Here is a 20,847-nt window from a genome sequence, read left to right on the forward strand (position 1 = left end):
TCCGCACTTCGCACATGCCTGCCCTCTCGCGGGGCATCTTTCCTGGTCCCCGTGGTCGAAACCACAGTATTCGCACCTGCTGCTGGGCCTTGGTCCTGTACCTCGTCATGGTCCTCCTCCTGGGCGCCTTTGGACAGCTTCCACTGCTTCTTCCTTTATCCGCACTGGCTTGGGTGTCGCTGCCCCTGACGTGTTTCGCAGCCTCACTGTCTCCATTTCCTCCGCCCGTTTATCGGAGAGCTCGTGCGAGTGGGTTAGGATCAAAATCTCGTCTACGGAGATGCCTGGCTGACGCACTATGAGGCGCCGCAGGATGAGGCGCCGCAAGGATACCGCCTTGCATCCGGCGATCAACTGCGCCCTGATTTCATCGTTGTGGTCTATGCCCGTGCAGGTGGCCGCCAGCTTTCTGAGCCTCGCATAGTACATGTCCATGGTTTCCGCTTCCCCTTGACACGCCTGTCGCAGTTTGAACTGCTCGTAATCCGGGTTCATTTGGGGATCAAAGTACTTGTTCAATGCGGCAATGGCGGCGTCATAATCGTCATCCGGGCCGGTGTTGGGTAACGACTCGAACAGCTCGTAGAGTTCATCGCCTCCAAAGTGCATGAGGAGAGATCGCTTCACCTTACCATCGTGCTCTCGAGTCCCCGTGAAATAGTGGGAATGGCATGGCAGAGAGGGTGGAGTCTCGCCATGCCTAGCTGAGCTGCTAAGGCACGGTCTCCTTCGCAAAGCTTTCTTGTCTTTATGAGGCCATATGTTTGAAACACATGGCCCCATAAAGATAAGAAAAGCTTTTACCACAGATGTAAAGCAACCGAGCCAGTCCAACTGGGACGGCTCTAAAATAGAAAAGTGTACGTCACTAGACTCTCTTTTCCAATGGCTGGCCACCGTTTAGCATAAACGGTGACGCCAGCCAATGGAAAAGAGGGGCGGGGCTTAAAGCCCACTACAGAAATCTACCCTAACTCATTAAATCTCGCCAGCGAGACTGTGCATGTCTGCGCAGTCTACGCCAGGCGAGACCTAAAAACGAGTGCCGGTGGCTACCGCCCCCCAAAATGACCACAGGTCAAATTAAGCATTGGCAGCCTAGTTAAAAACTGTCTTCTGTGGCCCCATCAGCCAGTCCTGGGTTTTTGCAAACCATTGGAATGTATTCTGGGGCTGTACGTCTAAACATTGCAATCAGGGTTTGTGACTTCCAACATCCACAATGCTGCTGGCTCAATAAACGTATTTTAACTATTTTCAATTTATATTAAAAATTGGGTCTCGTGGCCAGGCCCCCATCAATGATTGTCTGATCTGTCTCCTGTGCTCGAGAGTGCTGGAGTCATCCCCTACCTCACCACTGCCCTGGCACTAGCAACTTGAAGCCCTCTCTCCTCCTACCTGAGAGGCCAACGGTTGTTGGCGGACGCGGCTTTCTGCAGGCCTCACCTGCTGGTGTCGGGACACATCCGCGGGAATCCGCGGCACAGGAGCTCCAGAGGTACCCATTAGCAGAGATAATGGGTAAAGAAAACCTTCCTGCCTCGGAGACCGGCGTGTTTTCAAACGTTTGCAAACAACGTCTTTACAGATGTTTCTGAAGAAGAGAGTCTGCTAAAGACAAGAGCAGGGAATTTGTCAAGGGAGGCCAGGTGGGAACCACTAACCCAAGTCAAAGTTTACAAACACAGCCCATGCAATTAAAATCCTTGAAATCAGACTTCCTTCTCAAATTAAAAGTACACGGTGGAAAGTCGCATTATTATGAAATATCCATAATTACAATTTGAAATATTCAAATGGGTTTTGAACTAGTGAGGGTGCTGCTCTGGTGTATTCTTTGTGACTGTGAAGGGTTTTGTGATGTTTTAGTGGTTGTGAAGCTTCTCCCCTCAAGGCCTCGGTGAGGCCCCGCTGGCCCCAAGTGTGTATTTATTGATTTTAAAGTCGCCCCTGGACTTTTCACCCAGACTGGATATGTCGACTCTAAGGAGCTAAAGTGAATGTGACCTTGGGGGAGGCGGCGGCCCCAGCCCCTGGACGAGGACTCTGCCTGGAGGGAGAGGGGGGATACCAGGAAGGTTCGGAGTCTGACAAGACACCAGCCTGTCAGTGATGGTCGCTCTCTCTTCTCTCGTCTCTTCCCCTCATTTACCACATGCTTGTCTCGGGCAGTCTCTTGCTAACCACGCACTCCTCTGCCCCCTCCTTCGCTTGTCTCTGGTTATCTGTCCATCTCATGCTATCTCTTAATCTCCCCTCCCGCACACCGCCTATTTCCACCTCTCACCAGCTTTCCTTCAACCATCTCATCACATTCCTGTTTCGCTTCTCTTCGCTCTGTCTCTAATGTCTCCTCTTCTCTTTCTCTCGCCCCATCTGTCTTATCCCTTCTTCTCTCTTCCTCTCCCTTCCTCCCCATCGTTTCTCGCCTCCCCCTTCTCTTTCTTCCTGTCCTCGGCACCCTCTATCTCTCCCTCGCTCTCATGTTCTCCATTTCTGCCTTTTCTCTCACTGTCTCACCATCTCGTTCATATTCCTTCTCTATCTCTCATTCTCTGTCACTCTTTTCCCTCGCCTTCCTTCCTGTCTCCCTCTCTCATCCTCCTCCATTCTCTTCTTTCTTGTCGTCTTTCTACCTTTTTGTCTTCATCTCCTAACCCATCCCATCTCTCTCTCTCATTCTTTCCACCCCTACTCAATTCTCAACTCATCACTCTCCTCTTTTTCCTACTCTCCCTCTCTCTTCTCGCTCTGTCTCTCCCTCTCTCTTCTCGTTATCGCTCTCTCTCTTCCTACCTCTGTATACGTCGTTCCTTCTCTCTCTCTTTTCTTCTACGTCTCTCTTCTCGTTCTGTCTCTCCCGCTCTCTCCTCTTTCTCGCTCTCTCTCAGTTAACCTCTGTATGTCGTCCCCTCTCTCTTTTCTTCTACTTCTCTCGTCCTCTTCCTCTCCCGCTCTCTCTCCCTCTCAGGCCCGGGACCCTGCACTGTCTCCATTCGCAGAGCCATCCGCACTCACCTCCAGCCACGGCCGGGGCCCTCTGGAGCTGCAGCCCACGCATTATTATAACCACTGCCACCAATTAATATTGTATTAACCCTATTTAAAAAAAAATGTCAGGGCAGGAAAGCACTGCACCCCAGCAAACCAATTTATTATTAATGAGCGTGTAACCCGAGAGCGGGCTGTGTGCAGTGCGTGGGTTCCACAACCAGGAAATGCGTGAACACACAACAGGGCCCAACTCCGAGGGGGTGGGGTATACACCCACGGTCAGCAGCCTGAACCCCTGATTCCAGATCCAAAATGCAACAGACGTGTTTGTGGCAGGCTGCGCCGTGTTAATATACAGTTACAATGTTCAGGCCCTCGCAGACACGGCTCTCCGCATGTCTCCGTCTGCGGCATGCACCGGTGTGGGTAGGGGGGAGCGCTCACTGCAGAGAGCTTGGAGACACCGCCCCCTGCATCCTACCAGTATCCGTGTAGCACATGACAGGGGCAGACAGTACTCAGATGTTAGGAAGCTTCTACGTATTCTTCCCATTTTACATGCACAAGTATATATATATATCTTTGTCTTACCTTTTTATTTCTCCCTGTCCGAGGCACAAGATGGCTGCCAACACTTCCTGGTTTGAAGTGTTGGCCGCCAATCAGAGGCAAGCTTGTGCTTGTGTGGTTAGGCTCCGCCCAGATATTGAAAGTTTTCTTTTCTTTAATTTCTCAGCAACTACTGAACGGATTTACACCATTTAAGAAAAAGGGCTCTTTCTGAACCAAGACCTACCCTTTTGCCAAATTTGGTGTAATTAGGTTTAGCGGTTCGGGCTGTAGCTTTGTCTAGAGTTTCCTACGGAAAATTACATGGGGAAAACGTGTTTTGGGACCCCCTTTTATCTCAGCCCCCGCTTGACGAATCATCCAGAAACTTTCAAGACAGGAGCTGACCGGAGCGGGCCACTAGTTTTGAAACTTTCGCGAGGATTCGTCAACCTGCGCCAAAGGTATTGGGAAAACAAAAAACGATTTTCCTATGGAAACTAGGTCCTAACTATAACCAACTACTGGTGACTGCCAGTAGGTAATATCTATCTATCTATCTATCTATCTATCTATCTATCTATCTATCTATCTATCTATCTATCTGTCTGTCTGTCTGTCTGTCTGTCTGTCTGTCTGTCTGTCTGTCTGTCTGTCTGTCTATCTATCTATCTACATACACACACACACACACACACATATATATATTTATTTATATATGTGTGTATATATATATATATATATATATATATATATATATATATATTTGTTTACAAATGCCTTGACAAACCAAGGATGACGACGCCGTGTGCTGGCTAAATTTCATTTGTTGTCAGTCAGCCGGTTGAACGCGTTTCGCCTGACCTGCAGGCTTGATGACCAACAATTGTTACAAAATAATACAACCATTTTAAATGTTTGTGCTCATGAAAGGTCAAGTGTTATGACTACAAATTAAGTGCATTGGAGGAAAGACTTGTAGTTTCCAAGCTTACAAGAACGCTACACTCTGAATATTCATCGCCGATTATACAATATTATACAATACTGTCACATGATAGTCAGAAATGTTGCGTTTATCAGACATATTGCAATTATTCCTAAACAGATGCATTTGTTACAAATCATTCTCGTATTAGAGACCACATAATTTTAACAATTCCAACAACGTCTTCTACCTAAATGTCGAGGCAGAAAAGACCCATAGGATCTACATTACTGCTACCCTCTATAATAGCGTTACTAATTCGTTTGCGCACAATTAGATGCGCATTCAACATAGCGCCCGGCTAGCTCAGACCAAAAATATAATATTATACCCCAGTGGGTTCTATTGGCATACGGAGATCCATGTGTCTCATGCTCAATATGTCTAGTATTCCATAACATCACTAAAAAAAATGTATGATCTTCCTTGGAAAGAAGACCTGCCGCTGGTAACAATTGATGTTTCCACCTTGTATACCAGCATTAGGCATGAGGATGGCCTAAAAGCCACCAAACATTTTTTGGGCAACCGCCCGATTAAACTATGGTCGCACACACAGATGTTGTTATCTATTATCTCCATCTGTTTAAAAAACAATTTCTTCCTCTTCAATGATGAGCTGTACCACCAGATCTGCGGTACAGCTATGGGCACCTGCTTCGCCCCCAGCTATGCTAATTTGCATATGGGCTGGTGGGAGGAGCAGGTGGTCCGGTTCAACTATCAGGTTGAATGGGAAGAAAATGTGTTGCATTGGAGTCGTTACATCGATGACCTTTTCATTATATGGAAAGGGACTGAAGTGTCAGCGCAGAATTTTATTGATAAATTGCAAGTCAATGATCTCAATTTAAAGTTTACAAGCACAGTTACCAATACCTCTGTGAACTTCCTAGACCTTACAATCTATGTTAAAGAGTCAAAAGTCCATACTAAGTTACACAGGAAACCTACATCAAGGAACACATTGCTTCACGCAACAAGCTTTAATCCTTATAGTCTCATTAAAAGCATCCCTTATGGGGAGAGCTTAAGGACAATACATAATTGCAGTGAAGATGAAGTGTCCAAAAAAGAACTTACCTGTTTACAAAATCGCTTTAGAGCTAGAGGGTACAGAGAGGAGAATATCCAAAATGCCATTGTAAGGTCCAAGAAAAGCACCAGAGAGGATATTCTTTTCAATGACAGTCGTAATAAGAACAATCGACAACAGCCGAAAAACAATCAAATAAGAATGATTACCTCCTTTGACAAGCATCATGGTAAAGTGAGGAGTATACTTTCTAAACATTGGCATCTAATTCTCAATGACCCGCTTTTAGGTAAACTTGTTCAGAAAAAAACGGAGATTACATTCAGAAAAGCACGCTCCTTTAAACAGATGTTAGTTACTAATATGATAACTAAGAAACGACAGAGTAGTCAAGCAATCACTTGGCTGAAAAGAAAAGGCAAGGCATGTAGCTATGGCAAAAATACTGCTACCTATTATTTCGGTCTTTCGAAAGGAGTAAAAAAGATCAAAGGATATTATTCCTGCAAAACAGATTATGCTGTCTACGTACTTAAATGCCCTTGTGGCATGAGGTACGTCGGCAGCACAATCCATCCGGCCCATAAAAGGGTGCTGCAGAACCTAAGGGCAATACAGAATGGGGATAGGACATATCCAGTGGCACGCCACTTTGAGTCACATCATGAGACAAATGAGCAAGGCTTATCCTATTTTGTAATACAGTGGTTCCCAAACTTTTGACTCCTGAGGACCCCCATTGAGACCCCCAAGCAATTTGTAGGATTTAAATTTCAAACATTAAAGCAGTAATTCAAAAAACATTAACACACAAGTGCACACAAAACAAATACTCGAATTAATAATGATTTTCGGTGCACATTTACACGCCCCTATCACCATGGGAACATCACTTTATGAGATGTTCCTGCGGCGATAGGGGCTTCGCCTTATTTGCAAGGCAGCGTTAAGCCACTTAACACTGCCTTGTAAATAAGACCCCCTTTCACCCAATGCTTAGCGTGAAAGGGGTGGGCAGTGGGTGTTGTGGTGGGCGTTTCCCCTGCAACACCCATTGATTTTGACGCAGCCCCCCATTTACTGGTCTTAACTTGGCGAAACAATGAGAAATGCTTCATTTCTCCTCGTTTTTGCTAAATGCCTTGGATTGTTTATGTTCAGGAAGGTGACCCTTCCAGCACATCAACAATCTTTTTTTTTTTTTAAATGACATTTTGTAACTTCCATATGTGCTGTATTAAGCAGCACACATAGAAGTGACAAAACGACATTTCAAGATTTTGTATGGGCAGGAAGGGGGACCATCCTGTACATAAACAATCTTCCCCTGTTAAGTGTAACGCCAGCGCAGGTGAAACGCAGGGCTGCACCATATTCTTGTAAATATGGTGCAGCCCTGCGTTTCTGAAGTGGCGGAGTGTGTTAAGCCAAGGAGGCTAACTACACTCTCCGCCACTTCTGTTGTATTTTATATTGAAAGATTTTGCAAAAAAACGAAAAAAGTTAATGGGAAGGTTAGTGCTGCATCTCCGTGACTAACTTTTCAATGGTTGGTTTTATTTCGCAGTACGAGGCTCCTGCTCCTGCCAGGGCCAGACTGGAAATCCAAAGCAGCCCTGGCAAATGATTTCAGACCAGTCCCCATACGGTGCACACCAAGTGCAGTGAGTGAGCCTGACCACTACAAAGGGGGCTTTGGGAGGCTGTCCCCCCAAAACATTTAGGAAACAATGGTGCAGTCTACAACACATTTATCATTATATATTGAATTGTATTAGCTTTTAAAGAATAGTAAATGAAGACCTGACTATGCACTAGAATACGACAATCTTTCTGGGGGGTCTTCAATGATTCCTCCACTATTACCTTCCAACAGTGCTTCTTATCTCCCCATAGCCCCTCTGTCACCTGTATATAATTTTTTTATAGCATCTCTCATACCATTGTAGGATGTCAGAGCACTTTACATCACACACATATAGAGACAGTGAATCATACGTGTAAATCAGTGTATAGAAAATGTTACACAAGGCAAAGGGGACTACAAGGTGTAGAATTCACATGTCATTCATACTGGTAGGCACTTTTAAAGAGTGCTTGGTCTGGAGAAGCACAAACTCAGGATTCAGAACATAACACCGTGGTTAGCATTGACTTTAACAATAAAAATATATTTCCACCCAAATAAACCTTTTTAGCAGCATCAGGATAATGAAAGACTGGGAAAAACATAAGTCACTAACTTGTACCTTGCAGTTTGCAAGCAGCTGTTTGATGACAGTTTATAGGTCACTGTGCTAGATTATGATTGTCACTTATGAACTGCACAGTAACAAAAGAATCTCTCTGACAAAAGCAGTAACCCACTGACCTATGCATATAAAATACTGTTTTTTAAACTGCATGGTACACATTCTTTGCAGTAGGCATATTAACCCTCTGTGCTACATTAGATAAGTCAAAGCTGCCACTGGACAAAACTCTCATCTCTCTCCAGCAGGGACATTAATCACTGGTGTTATCTTGACACTTTTATTGTTCTTTCAAAATTGCTAATTAAACAAGATACTTTGCAGTGCTTTCAAAACTGCTGCCTGCGGACCCCCTAGGAATGTGTCAGGGACCCCTGGGGGTCCGCGGACCACATTTTGGGAAACACTTTTGTAATCGATTGCATACCGTTAAGTGCCAGAGGGGGTAATCGAGAGAAAAAACTGAGAAAACTAGAGTCTTGTTATATCCTGGCACTCAACAGACGTACCCCGATAGGGATGAACATGGAAGAAGATTTGATTACACATTTGTAAGCTTTAGTATGCTTGAGTATAATGATAATCAGTACCAGCATGCACCCTCCTCGATCTATTTTTAACCATCTTTTGCTTTGTCATTTTTCTTTTTTTCACATTTTATTGGAAATATAAGACTTGTTGTGAGTTAACAATAATGCCCACTGGGACGTGATGTTATGGAATACTAGACATATTGAGCATGAGACACATGGATCTTCGTATGCCAACAGAACCCACTGGGGCATAATATTATATTTTTGGTCTGAGCTAGCCGGGCGCTAAGTTGAATGCGCGTCTCATTGTGCGCAAACAAATTAGTAACGCTATTATAGAGGTTAGCAGTAATGTAGATCCTATGGGTCTTTTCTGCCTGGATATTTAGGTAGAAGACGTTGTTGGAATTGTTAAAATTATGTGGTCTCTAATACGAGAATGATTTGTAACAAATGCATCTGTTAGGAATAATTGCAATATGGCTGATAAGCACTACATTTTTGACTATCATGTGACAGTATTTTATAATATTGTATAATCGGCGATGAATATTCAGAGTGTAGCGTTCTTGTAAGCTTGAAAACTACAAGTCTTTTTTCCAATGCACTTAATTTGTAGTCATAACACGTGACCTTTCACGAGCACAAACATTAAAAATGGTTGAATTATTTTGTAACAATTGTTGGTGATCAAGCCTGCAGGTCAGGCGAAATGCGTTCAACTGGCTGACTGACAATAAATGGAATTTAGCCAGCACACGGCGTCATCATCCTTGGTTTGTCAAGGCATTTGTAAATTTTAAGCAGACTTTGCGAGGGTAGTCCGCTTTCGACGACACACCCTCTGATTAGGAGAAGCGGCGGCAGCCACCCAAGCGCGGAGGAAAAAAAAAAAAATATATATTATATATATATAAATATATATATATATATATATATATATATCACTGAAAAAACCATAGGTTTCACACATGTTATAGTTAGCTGGACATTTTACTGATAAAAAACCAATGAAATTCCCCCGTTATAGTTAGTGCAGGCAACTATAACTCACGCGACCGCAATCCTCTGCTGATGCTAATACTGTATTTAGACACTTATTTGCCCATGTCTTCTTCCATTAAATTTTAGCTATACATATATTACAAATATTTTTTTTTCATAAAGACACATATGTCATCAGCAGAGGATTGCGGTCGCGTGAGTTATAGTTGCCTGCACTAACTATAACGGGGGAATTTCATTGGTTTTTTATCAGTAAAATGTCCAGCTAACTATAACATGTGTGAAACCTATGGTTTTTTCAGTGAATTTGCAAGGTTTTTTAAATGCTAATTCCTAACTATAAGGTGTGTGAAACCTATGGTTTTTTCAGTGAATTTGTACGGTTTTTTAAATGCTAAGTTACTTTACGCCATTCGTGGCGTGCGCGCCCACTTAACGCAGTTCGTTCCGTGCGCGCACGGTGCGCTTCGCGCACCGTGGGCGCACAGTGAGCACGCGGTGCGCGAATGGGCCATGAACGCACGATGCGCTTCGCGCACCGTGCGCACATGGAGGACATATGATGAGCATCGTTGTGACAGGTAATATATTAGTTTTTCTTTAGAGTAATATGCCATGCACAAATGGTGCACTTCGGGCACCATTTGCACATGGGGTGGGGAGAGTGTGGATAATTTTTTAATTTTTTTATTATTTTTTACTGTACGTGTACGGTAAGCGTAATCGGCGAAATTTTCAAAAAAATTAAAATTCCCTTTTTTGCCTTGGGGAATCGTTGGGGACTCCCTCAACATGGCTAGGTGCTTGGGAGCTGTCTAAACAGCCCCTTTACATGTTTTTGCCCTTTGTTTTTCAACCCCCTGTCAGAGTGCGAGAGAGAAAATGGCGGCCGCCGCTTCCTGGTTTCGACCGATTCGAATGTTTACTAAGATCTAACGGCCAATCAGAAGCACGCTCGCGCACGTCACCGTACGCGTACGGTAAGCGCACGGTAAGCGCACCGTAAGCTGGCTCAGATATATATATTGATTTAAAGGCTATTTTCTCAGAATCTACTGAACAGATTTACACCAAACCTACAAAAGGCACTTCCTTGAACTGTAGACTACCTCTCTGCCAAATTTCAAGGAACTCTGTTCAGCCGTTCGGACTGTAGCTGTGTCTAAAGGTCCTATGGAAAAATGCATGGGAAAAACGCGTTTTGGGACCCCTCTTTTATCTCAGCCCCTGCTTGACGAATCCCCCCGAGACTTTCAGGGTAGGAGCGGAGCGTAGCGCCCCATTAGTTTTGAAAAATTCGCGAGGATTCGTCGACCGGCGCCAAAGTTATTCCAAATAGAATGTTGCGGATTTCCTATGGAAACGTGGTCCTAACTATAACTACCTACTGGCAACCGCCAGTAGGTAATATATATATATATATATATATATATATATATATCCAAACAATCAGGAAACCCATTTGGAGTGAGGCTACACAGGAGATAATATGCTCACACATCTTTATTGGACACCCGGCCAATGTTAGCGCACTACAACTCCTGAAAGGCCATAGTGGGACCACGCCCACTGAGGCAGGTGTTGAAAAGGTGATGTGTGCAACGAACAGCGCTTCAAAGGGTCGTTTACCTTAGCCACTGAAGAAAGGATTTCATCCTGAAACGCGTCTGGCGAAAGATTAAGGACTGCTTGAAAGGGGTTCTGCTGGCCGGGTGCCCAATAAAGATGTGTGAGCATATTATCTCCTGTGTGGCCTCACTCCAAATGGGTTTCCTGTTTGTTTGGATATATATATATATATATATATATATATATATATTACCTACTGGCGGTCGCCAGTAGGTAGTTATAGTTAGGACCCTGTTTCCATAGGAAATCCGCAACATTCTATTTGGAATAACTTTGGCGCCGGTCGACGAATTCTCGCGAAATTTTCAAAATAGGTGGGGCGCTACGCTCCGCTCCTACCCTGAAAGTCTCGGGGGGATTCGTCAAGCGGGGGCTGAGAAAAAAGGGGGGTCCCAAAACGCGTTTTCCCCATGCATTTTTCCATAGGACCTTTAGACACAGCTACAGCCCGAACGGCCGAACAGAGTTACTTGAAATTTGGCAGAGAGGTAGTCCTCAGGTCAAGGAAGTGCCTTTTGTAGGTCTGGTGTAAATCTGTTCAGTAGATCCTGAGAAAATAGCATTTAAATCAATATATATATCTGAGCCAGCTTACGGTGCGCTTACCGTGCGCTTACGGTAAGCTTACGGTACGCGTACGGTGACGTGCGCGAGCGCGATTCTGATTGGCTGTTAGATCTTAGTAAACATTCGAATCGGTCGAAACCAGTAAGTGTCGGCCGCCATTTTCTCTCTCGCACTCTGAGGGGAGTGGAGCAAAAGCAAACTCGGAAAACAATAAAAGAGGCTTGCTAGACAGCTCCCAACCACCCAGTCATGTTTATGGTGTCCTCAAAGAACCCACAAAGGCAAAAATTTAATTTTGTTTATTTTCGAAAAATCGCCGATTACGCTTACCGTACGCGTACGGTAAAAAATAAATAAAAAAAAAACAATATCCACGTTTTCCAAACCCTGTGTGCAAAAGGTGCCCGAAAGGCACCTTTTGTGCATGGCATATATATCATAAGACCAATCAATAGATAACCTTTAACAACGATGCGCCTAATAAGGCCTCCGTGTGCGGACGGTGCGCGAAGCGCATCGTGCGTACATGGCCCATCTAGCATAACGTGGGCACGCGGTGCGCGTAGCGCACCGCGTGCCCACCCTGCGTGCACGGCACTAACTGCGTAAAGTGGGCGCGCGGTGCGCGAAGCGCACCGTGCGCGCACGGAACGAACTACGTAAAGTTGGCGCGCACGCCACGAACCGCGTAAAGTAACTTAGCATTTAAAAAACCGTACAAATTCACTGAAAAAACCATAGGTTTCACACACGTTATAGTTAGGAATTAGCATTTAAAAAACCTTGCAAATTCACTGAAAAAACCATAGGTTTCACACAAGTTATAGTTAGCGGACATTTTACTGATAAAAAACCATTGAAATTCCCCCGTTATAGTTAGTGCAGGCAACTATAACTCACGCGACCGCAATCCTCTGCTGATGACATATGTGTCTTTATGAAAAAAAAATATTTGTAATATATGTATAGCTAAAAATTTATGGAAGAAGACATGGGTAAATAAGTGTCTAAATACAGTATTAGCATCAGCAGAGGATTGCGGTCGCGTGAGTTATAGTTGCCTGCACTAACTATAACGGGGGAATTTCAATGGTTTTTTATCAGTAAAATGTCCGCTAACTATAACTTGTGTGAAACCTATGGTTTTTTCAGTGTATATATATATATATATATATATATATAAATATATTACCTACTGGCAGTCGCAAGTAGGTAGTTATAGTTAGGTCCTAGTTTCCCTAGGAAAAGGAGTTTTTGACTTGCCTATAACTTTTGCATTGTTTGACAGATTTTCATGAACTTGCCCCAAAAAAGTGTGAAAGTAAGTTCTGTGTGTCATGGGAAGTTTGGAGGTGTTCTGTGCAGTCAAAACCGAGAAATAGAGGCACAAAATAAGGGTGTGTTTGTAATTTTAATTCCCATAGGAACACGTTGTCAAACATACAGCCCAAACTGCTTGATGGAATTACACCAAATTTGGCAGAAAGGTAGATGTTGTTACGTAGATAGTGTGTTATGTTATTTGGTGTAAATCCGTTCAGTATTTTTTTTTAAATTTAGGAAAAAATATAGATATATCTATGATCGTGAAACCTTCGTGCAAAAAGATTAGCTTGTGCAGGGAAATGCACCGCTCTGATTGGCTTCCAACACTTCAACCAGGAAAAGTTGGCAGCCATCTTGGGATTCCCCCCCAAAAAAGTAGAAATAAAGAAAAGGGGGCAGGGTAGGAATACCCTGACCCCCAAGCCTTGGTGTTGGGGTTCACCTGGGACACCACCATGGCATAAAAACATAATTTTTTTTAATTGCTGCAAAATCACGATAATCACAACTTTGCGGCATCATTTTCTTTAAAAAGCAGGCGTGGGCTCCCGTGCTTGCCTTACAATAACCCCTGGGTGGGCTAGGTCTCTGGAGTATTTGATGAATATTGAAGGGGGGCACATGGAGCCCCACTCCTTGGGCTTAACAAAGCCCCCAGGGACTGCTACCCCCAGGGCACTTTTAAATATGAATGCAGGTGGGCCCACTGGGCCTGCCCACAGCCCCTGGGACAGCTACCCCCCAGGGCTAAAAAAGATTATGTGGAGGGCCTCGTGGACCCCCCTACCCCAGGGACTGACACTTGTCATGGGGCACACTTAAAACAAATTAATGCGGTGGAGGTCGTATGGCCTCCCCGCTGCCCAGGGGACCACCACCTCCTTGGGGCACATACTTTATTTTTTTTTAAGTGGTGCAGCCCTATGGCCTCCCTGGTAGCCCCAGGGACCAGCACCTCCCCAGGGAAATGTGATCAAAGGACGGGGGCCGCACGGTCCCCTCTCCAGGAGCCCTACATGGCCCTGGGGCCTGCCACCACTCAAGGCCTGTTCCAGCAATGTCCTGTGGTGCCCACCTCGGGATATTGCAGTTTGCCATTGCCAAGCCATAGCAAACATTGCCCCGCTTCATGGAAGCAAGACCATTCAAATGCTCTTGCTTCCATGAAGCAGAGAAGAATTGCTTTTGGACAGAGAGAGCTGCATGTTAACAGCTCCCTGTGTCCAAAAGCAATGCCGGCTTCTGCTGGAGGCAGGGAGCCAACAGCGACCATGTGGGGCCTTAAGGCTCCCCCGCTGTCTCCACCGGAGAGGCCAAGCCCTGGGGGATGGGGTCCTTGAGGCTAAGGTTTACCCAAGGAGGGAGGCTAGGCTGGCCCCCCTTAACTTTTAAAAAAATTATCTATAAAGACCCGGCCCGGGCATGGCGTCCCCGGAGTTGAAATCGGCTTTGGGAGAGAGACTGTGTGGCAACCCCTCCGTTTAAAAAAAATATATTTTAAACGGGCAAGTCCTGGGGGATGAAGCCCCCCAGCAGTGCACCAGGAGGTGTGATTGCAAAGTGGTGGAGAAAGGGTGTGTGGCCTCTGACCTCTCAGCAATCCAGCTGTGGTGGTCTTCCTGGAGATAACAGGAGGGCTAGTTGGCCTCAAGGGCCTTCAAGAGTAATGGGGACTTTATCACCCAACTAGTAGTGCGTCAGGAGGGATGTTTAGAGAGTGGTGAGGAAAAGGGGAATGGCCTCCAAAAACCTCTCAGCAAACCCACTGTGTCGGACTTGCTGCAGGTAACAGGAGGGGTAGTTGGCTCCCAAGGATCCTCAATAGCCAAGGGGACTTCATCCCCCTACTAGTAGTGCAAAAGGAGGCGTGTTTGCAGAGTGGTGGAGAAAGGGAGCATAGCCCCCTTCTACCAGGTCTCATTAATCTTGCTGTGTGGGACTTACAGGAGGTAACAGGAGGGGTAGTTGGCCCCCAAGGACGTCCTTGGGAGACAACTACCTCTCCTGTTACATCCAGTAAGTCCCACACAGCGGAATTGCTAAGAGATCTTCGGAAGCCACTCCCTTATTCTCCACCACTGTGCAAACGTGGCTCGTGGTGCACTACTGGTTGGGGGACAAAGTCCACATTACTCCTGAGGGACCTTTGGGGCCAGGAAGTCCTCCTGGTACTCTCTGTAAGTCCTACTCAGTGGGTCTCCTGAGAGCTGGTTGGAGGCCCATCCACCTTTCTCCACCACTCTCCAAACGTGACTACCAGTTAAAGAAGTATTTGTAATTTAATAGGTCTCGCATTTGCAAGAGTTAGAGCTATTGGCGTTGTAAATGTAAAAGTTTTTTATTAATGCTTTTTGGAGTGTAGTGGATGCACGTTGTGTGTAGTGGAATTATGTGGTATGTTGTACAGTGAAATAAAGTGGATAGAAAGTATGTGGTATTTAGTGTATAGGAATTATGTAGAGTGGGATTATGTGTTATGGAGAGCAATTATGTGGTAAGGTAGTCTGTGTTGTGGAGTGGTAACCTCAGGTTTAGTCTTCCTCATTTCCATAGAAGCTAAACTATGAACTCAATGAGAAAAAAAGGAGGAATCACTGAGGAGCACTTTTGGACCTTGTCAGACGTATGAGCAGGGACACTGGAATTTTGCGACTGTTTGGCTGCACCAACTTTCGCACAATTATACATTTTCCGCATTAGCCACATAATCCATCATGTGCTGCCTAATTTGCAGATTTGAACAGAAAAAGCCTTGTTTTTACCTCAAAGGGCTCAAACATTACCAAAAATGCAGCGATAAGTGTTACAGCATGGTGGAAGGTCCTTTGTAAACCTAGAATGGTTACCTGTTACTTATTGTTAAATGTGGGTGTTACATTGGTACTGATGGTTTGCACGTCACTCTTTCTTCTTTCTGTGCCTCTCCTGCCTTTTTCTGCCTTTCTGTTGCTTCTTTCTGCACCTCACTTGCTTCTTTGTGCACCCCTTGTGCCTCTTCCTGGACCTCTCTTGCCTCTTTCTGCACCCTCTTCCCTCTTTCTATAGCCCCTGCCTCTTTCTGAACCTCTGCTCCTTCTTTCTGCACTTTTGTTTCTTTCTACACCTCTCTTGATTCTTTCTGTACCCCTCTTGCCTCTTTCTCCACCCCTCTTCCCCCTTTCTGCATGTCTGTTGCTTCTTTCTGCACTTCTCTTGCCTCTTTCTCCACCCCACTTCCCGCATCTTTGTTGCTTCTTTCTGCACTTATCTTGTGTCTTTCTGTACCTCTCTTGCTTCTTTCTGTACCCCTTGTGCCTCCTTCTACACCCCTCTTCTCTTTCTTTACTCCTCTTGCATCTTTCTGCACCTCAGTTTCTTCTTTCTGTACTTCTTAAACTACTTTCTGCACCTCCCTTGCTTCTCTCTGCACCCCTCTCGCCTCTTTCTCCATCCCTCTTTCCTCCTTATGCACTTCTGTTGCTTCTTTCTGCACCTCTCTTGTCTCTTTAGCCACCCCTCTTCCCTCTTTCTGTACCTCTGTTGTTCAGTTCTGTACCTCTCTTGCTTCTTTGTGCACCCCTTGTACCTCTTTCTGCACCCCTCTTCTCTCTTTTTACACCTCTCTTGCCTTTCTTCACCTCTGTTGCATCTTTCTGCACTGCTCTTGATTCTTTTTGTACCTCTCCTGCTTATTTCTGCACCACTCGGGCTTCTTTCTGTACCTCTCTTGCTTCTTTCTGCACCCTTCTAGACACTTTCTCCACCCCTTTCCCCCTTTTTTCATCTCTGTTGCTTCTTTCTGCACTTCTCTTGCCTCTTTTTCCACCCCTCATTCCTCTTTCTGTACCTCTGTTGCTTCCTTCTGCACTTATCTTGCTTCTTTCTACACCTCTGTACCTTCTTTCTGCAACCCTTGTGCCTCTTTCTGTACCCCTCTACCCTCTTTTTGCCCCTCTGATCCTTCGTTCTGCACTTCTTTTGTTTCTTTCTGTACCCGTCTTCCCTTTTTTGCATCCCTCTTGGCTCTTTCTGCAGTTCTCTTGCCTCCTTCTGTACCTCACTTGCCTCTTTCTGCACCTCTGGTCATTTATTTGCACTGCTCTTGCTTTTTCTGCTCCTCTCTTGCAAATTTCTCTACCCCTCTTGCCTTTTTCTGCACCCCTCTTACCTGTTTCTGCACCTCTCTTGGTAGTTTCTGTACTGATCTTGTTTTGTTCTGCACCTGTCTTGCCTCTTTCTGCACCCCTCTTACCTCTTTCTGCACCCCTCTTCCCTCTTTCTGCACCTCTCTTACCTCTGTCTGCACCCTTCTTGCCTCTTTCTGTACCTTTGTTGCTTCTTTTTGCACCTCTCTTGCTTCTTTCTGCACCTCTTGCAAATATCGGCCCCCCCTCATGCCTCTGTGTGCACCTCTCTTGTCTCTTTCTGCCCCTCTCTTACCTCTTTCTGCACCCCTCTTGCCTCTTTCTGCACCTCTGCTGGTTTTCTTTACTTCTCTTGCCTCTGTGTGAACCCCTGTTCCCTCTTTGTGCACCTCTTTTGCCTCTTTCTGCAACTCTCTTGCCTCTTTCTAAACTTTTCTTGTCTATTTCTGCACCCCTGCTGCCTCTTTCTGAAGTTCTCTTGCCTCTTTCTGCACCTCTTTCTTCTTTCTGCACCTCCCTTGTCTCTTTCTGCACACACAGGGCTACTTTTAAAGTGACACCAGGCTCAGCAGTGCACACATGAAAGTGCAGAAAAGGGCTGCTGGGCTCTAAACTGCCATGCCCTATTAAATGTTAGGGATTTAATGGTAGTTTTAATCCCCCTGCTCTATTATGTACTAGGGCCTTAAAAGTGAGGTCATGCCAATCACTGGGGTGCCCCAACCCATAGTGTACCCTAGTATATGTAGATGTTTTCACTGAATTCTAAATGTCTTTCAGCATAGCACTGGCTCCGGGCCTTGTTAGGCTCAGCACAGGGTCAGTCAGAGTCAGTTACCACCAATAACAGTCAGCAAAAAGTTGGGGGTGCCCAAGGCACAGGATGACTTTGTAACAAGGCCTCTTTCTGCACCTCTATTGCTTCTTTCAGCAATTCCTTTGCCTCTTTCTGCAGTTCTCTTCCTTCTTTCTGCACCCCTCCTGCCTCTTTCTGTAACTCTCTTGCCTTTTTGTGCACCTCTCCTACCTTTTTCTGCATCCCTCTAGCCTCTTTTTGCACCTCTGTTGGTTCTTTGTGCACTGTTCTTGCTTCTTTCTGCACTGCACTTGCCTCTTTCTGCACTTCTCTTGCTTCTTTCTACACCTCTGTTGCTTCGTTCAGCAATTCTCTTGCCTCTTTCTGCACTTTCTTCCTTCTTTCTGCACCCCTCCTGCCTCTTGCTATACCTCTCTTGCCTCTTTTTGCACCTCTCCTATCTCTTTCTGCACTCCATTTGCTTCTTTTTACACCTCTGTTGGTTCATTCTGCACTGCTCTTGCTTCTTTCTGTAGCTCACTTGCCTCTTTCTGTACTTCTCTTGCTTCTTTCTACACCTCTGTTGCTTCCTTCAGCAATTCCCTTGCCTCTTTTGGCCATTTGCAGAATCTGAAAACATGAACAAATAGCACGTGTTTTTCTCTGGGAAAGTGGTAACCCTACTTACGTAGCACTGAAACATAAGCCTATGAACACATTTGTTCTTGTTTATCCTGTCTGCTTGCTTGCTATTGCTGCTGTTTGCATGGAAAGGGTGACAGACACGCAGTACCACATAAGATTTTCTAATAATAAATATATCAGCAATCCACTGTGATGTGTGAGCCGCTGTGATTATCTGCGGACCCGCCAGTAATGTTTGGTGCTATTCTGTGGTCAACTCTCTGAGTACATGCATTATTTCTACCATCAATTAGAGAATACAATATTTGTAGATGTGTTTAACACCAGGAAATCCTCTCTATCACACATACCATGCAGGAATAATTTTCTCTCAGGGTTGGGCAGCCAGAGCCTGCATAGAAGAGAGGCAATATTATTTTTTGCTCTACAGTGAGTGAGGATGGAATCATTCTTGTTCTTAATGGTGTTTGGGGTACAGAATATCAAATAAAAAATATGCTCTTTCATGAAACAACCGGTTTCCCTTGCTGCTTCACCTTATCCTATCTTTTGCAAAGTCTCCTTTGGTGACTAATATTGTAACAATTTCTCATTTGACTGGAATATATTAAGATAAACGTAACATTAAAAAAGCAGAAAAACAAAAAGGAAAGGGGATTTTAACGCAAACTAAAGAAGAGCATTCAAAAATTGATAGAGGCTTTGAAACATTTTCCTCTAATCTGTCGGGGTTAATTATTTCATATTGTGAATTATCGTGTCATTGTTTAGTATTACACCTAATGCTTTTAAATGGTGTTCATTGTTCAGATATTTCATGTTCAATCACTGTGTGTCTTATCTACTCTTAATATAGCATTTAAAACAATCATTTGTAATGCAATAGGTCTCGCATTTGCGAGAGTTAGAGCTATTGGCGTTGTAAATGACAATGTCTTTTACCCATGTGTTTTGGTTTGGAGTGTGCTGGTCGCATATAAACAAAGAAGGCTGTTTCCTAACCTGAGCCTGTAAACAACATGAATTTAGGATCTTTAAGAAGATCCAGGTGGGCAGAATACACACCAGGCAAAACCAAATTTTACGTCTTTACAGTTGCAACTAGCTGGTGGAGTAGCATGCACACGTGAAAGTGAGTCACAATACCATAAAGCGGGTTTTGGCTTAACAGCCAGTCGAGCAGATGATATATCTTTGTTTACCAAACATTCCAAAATATCACCGAGGCCTACAGCTCTTCATAAAAACAGCAAGATTAGAAAACATTGTTAAACCTGACAAAAGTATCAACTCCACAAGCATGATGTAGGGTTGGGGGCTAAATGATGAGCCATTAGAACACTTGTGGGCTCAGGAGATCCCACTGTAACGCATTGGAGCATACCTCTCAACTAATTGCCATGTGAATGAGCATGAAGCCGATATTTATTGTGGTGGTTCTATGTAAGTAGATGAAGGATAATAATTTTAAGAGGACAATGCTATTTGGAAGAGGGTGACCCTCCCAAACTCTAAGGAAGCATGTTTCTATAAGATGAGCAAATTTTATTGACAAGATGTACCCCTTCAAGAGAATGTGTAATGACAGGTATGAAAAGTTACCCCTGGCCATGGTGAGATGACTCTCTGCATGTTTTCTTTACTGTCCCTAGGTGGCAGTGCCCTGTGTACACACAGAAGAGCTACAAATTAGCATTACCTGATAACACTCTGAGTGGTTGTAAGCGAAGTCACCATGCCCACAGAGCAACTCTCTCCATGGGCAGCGGCGCAGCTTCAGTCACATGAGATGACTTTTCAATGACCTAGGGCCAAGCGTTCGAAGCATTGGCTTGCGCATGAGCGTAACTGCCCACATGAGGTTGAGTTTATTTGAAAAATATGGCTACGCCGATCTGTGATGACGCAATAGGGAGTTGCAATCAGCACTAATTGGGAAAGTGAAAACAAATACACTAGTGCGCTGCTCGCGAGACTGTGACATCTACAGTTGGTGACAAGTAATGCATCGTACTGCTCGCAGTGAAACTTCAACAGACCATGCATATCGACAGTGCATAATCGCACCCTCGCCAAGTCTTAGGAACAACTGCAAATGTATTAAGTAGAGAATGTAAATCAAGCTGAACTGTGTGTGACTGTGGAGAAACGTGAGGAATGAGGCCTACAGTTTGCAGTGAATTGTGGACAAATCACTTAATCTCCCTTTGCCTGAAAAATGAATGTATTAATGAGAGAGTGAATTACTTTGTGTAATGTAACTGGCGGTTGCTCATGTAAAGCGCTATAATACCTTCAGGTTGAGTTTGTGCTACATAAAACTGCACCAACAACAAAAAAATTGAACTGGACGATCAGTAAGTGACCCGAACAGGAATTAATGAAAATCCAGGAAAGAGA

General features: G+C 44.7%; 1 protein-coding gene across 4 annotated transcripts in view; it reads right to left on the reverse strand.

Moving 5' to 3' along the window:
* Positions 1-20,847, reverse strand: part of LOC146866146 (bile acid-CoA:amino acid N-acyltransferase-like) — a 268,476-nt gene that overhangs the window by 107,631 nt on the left and 139,998 nt on the right. The gene's annotated exons all lie outside the window — the stretch shown is intronic.

The sequence above is a fragment of the Triturus cristatus genome, chromosome 2_1 (assembly GCF_964204655.1).
Source record: "Triturus cristatus chromosome 2_1, aTriCri1.1, whole genome shotgun sequence".
Lineage (NCBI taxonomy): Eukaryota > Metazoa > Chordata > Amphibia > Caudata > Salamandridae > Triturus > Triturus cristatus.